Source organism: Chinchilla lanigera, unplaced genomic scaffold, assembly GCF_000276665.1.
Source record: "Chinchilla lanigera isolate Chin_1 unplaced genomic scaffold, ChiLan1.0 scaffold00015, whole genome shotgun sequence".
Lineage (NCBI taxonomy): Eukaryota > Metazoa > Chordata > Mammalia > Rodentia > Chinchillidae > Chinchilla > Chinchilla lanigera.
The window spans coordinates 10,194,281-10,197,223 of record NW_004955416.1 but is presented as its reverse complement, the minus strand read 5'-3'; positions in this window follow the sequence as shown (position 1 = coordinate 10,197,223).

Here is a 2,943-nt window from a genome sequence, read left to right as displayed (position 1 = left end):
CACACACACACACACCCTTGAATCTTAGTATTTTTCCCCAACTGCTTGTAGTTGTAGATATGGGACTTCTTTAAGATCTCTTATGAGTAAAGAGCGTGGGGAGAGGGGCAAACAAAACAAAACTCCTTGTAGTCCTGGTGCAACTCTAAAAAGGAAAGGCCCCTGACCTTTTGTTTTTTTCACAGACAAGGCCACCGGTCTCCGTGCAGAGCAGGAGCACCTGACCGGAGCTGAGGCCATTCAGTCGCATTGACACTTTCTCTCTCCCACGCAGCCCGCGTTTGCAAGGCTCAAGCCAGCCTGTGCCCCTTCACTCGGGAGATAATTGGTCAGCGACCTGTTTTCTCACAGAATTAAATTTAAGTCTCCTGTCCACATCCTCCAAGGAATAGGAAGCAGAGAGACACATTTAAGGGTACAAAATTCAGGGAAGATTGGCTTGGTTGCAGGTCTGAAGGTTACACAAACTTTTTTTTTTGTCTTTTTGAGACAGGGTCTTGCTATGCAGTTCAGGCTGGCTTTGAGCTCACTTTGTAGCACAGGCTGCCCTCCAAGTCGAAAAGATCCTCCTGCCTCAGCCTCCCGAGTGCTGGGATTACGGGCATGTGCCACCACACCCTGCAAGGTTACACAAACTTGATAAATTGTTTTGGGGGTTTACAAATAAAACTTCTTTTTTTCCAGTATTGGAAATTGAATCCAGGGCCTTCAGACAGCTAACCTCCAGCCTTTCCTTCCTTCCTCCCTCCCTCATTCTTTCTCTTTTGATATTTTTTGAACAAAGTCTGGCTTTGTAGCCCAGGCTGGCCTTGAACTTGCAGTGATCCTTCTGCCTCTGCCTCCAGAGTGTGCCCAGGCCCATCCCTTTTTAAATTTTGAGATAAGGGTTCATTGAGTCTTAGTTGTACAGGCCGGGATCTTCGTTCCTCAACCTCCTAGAGTGCTGCGGTTGTGGTGGCCACCACGCCTGGCTTATAAATAAAACTCTGAATCCGGTAAGTGGAGTCCTTGTGACTGTCTTTTAGGGTACTACCCTTAACTGGGGAAAAGTCTCTACCAAACAAAGGTACTTAAAACTTTCAAGGTAGAGCTGTGAGGAACAGTGTGAGACAACATGGCTTGGAATTCGTTGTACTTCGGTGCTGGAAGAGGGTGAAAAGGCCATCTGTCTGGAGCAAAGAGAAGCGTTTTTTGTTTTTTTTTTAATAAGGCTTGAGAAAAGGCTAGGGACGTTAGGCAGGAAGAGCTTAATAAACAGTTGTTAACGTTCTCTGGCTGTCCCATGCCTCACTGGGCAAAGTCCTGGAGGCATCCAGTGTAAATATTAGGGCTGGGGATATAGTTCAGTGGCACAGCACTTGTCTGGCAAGCACAAGGTCCTGAATTCGATTCTCAGTACAAAAAAAAAAGGAAAAGGATATTTCAGTGTAAATATCAGGGTGTCTTCAGATGCCCATGATCCACTGTAGCAGAAAATGCCCCCCCATACTTCAGTTTCTGAGTTCCTGTTCCAGTTCCAGTTCCAGTTCCAGTTGCTCCCGTCTCTTAGAAACGGCTGGTCACTGTGACGCACATTGTATAAATCAATCCCCAATTGAAGAACCATTTTGCCTCTGTACTTCCTGCTTGCTTATCCCACATAAGCCCAAGACCTCCAGAGATCAGGGTCTAATATTCTGGGAATGATCCTGATCAGTGCCCACCCCTGTAAATAAATCTGCCTCCAAATCCTATGTGTCGTTTCGGTGTTTCTGCTTGCTGGTGCACCATCTTACCTCTTTTATGACATCTGTGTTTGCTTAATGCAATAGTGCTGAGCTGAGAGCAATGCCTCTGATGACAGGTTAGGTATTGGGAGAGTTATGTCCAAATTGAGCCTTACAAAAGCATGCTGCTTTTTTGTTTTGTTTGTGTTTTGAGGCAGGGTCTCATTACCTAGTTCAGGCTGGCCTTGAACTCACTATGTAGGCCAAGCTGGTATTGAACTCACAGTGATCCTCCTGCCACAGCCTCCTGTGTGCTGGGATTACAGGTGTGCACTACTGTACCTGGCTAAGCCTACTGCATTTATTTGTGCATATGGCCAGTGTTGGTGATAAACAGTACATGCACTCTCACCTGGCTAATAAAACTCCTAGTTGCTATGGGGAGGAGAAGCTGCAAGACAAGCCAGGTGGATGTCTCATGGATGTTCCTGCCTCAAACTCTATCTGCTTCTCATGGTCCCCAAAGACTGTATTTGTCCACTAACCCCAGGGCCTTTTTGTCCCTGAGACAGTCTTCCATGCCTGCCTCACCTTGATTTCCTGTGCTCAAGCAGTTGTCCTGTCTCAGCCTCTCAAGTAGGTGGAACTGTAGGCAGGCATTATCCTTTTTAAAAGTTTTATTCTAGGGCCAGGGATATAGCTTAGCAGCACTACACCTGCCTGGCAAGCGTGAAGTCCTGAGTTCAATTCCCAGTACGCCCCCTCAATTTTCTTCTAGATTTTTCCCATCAGAGGACACTTAGGTGGCACACACCTGTAATCCTAGCACTCGGGAGGCTGAGGCAGGAGATCACTGCAAGTTCGAGGCCAGCCTGGGCTACAGAGTGAGTTCAAGACCAGCCTGAACTGCATAGTGAGACCTTGTCTCAAAAAGACAAAAGAAAAAAAAAAAAGAAGACACTTAGGTTGAGAGATCAACACCAGTTGTCGGGCTTTTCCACAAAGACCTGGCATGTAGGATGTTTTGCACGTCCAGCATGGCCTTGTGGGTTTCCTGTTTCTGCAGTCACTGGCCACCTCTTTCCTTGTGGGCCAAGGGGTTAGTGACTGTGTCCTTTCATGTCACCCATTCATATTCATGGTTGCTCGTCATCTGCCAAGGGCCTATTTTTCCTTTCCTACAATTCTATTTTCTTCACACATGGCTTATTTCCTTCTTTTTTTTGTGGTACTGGGG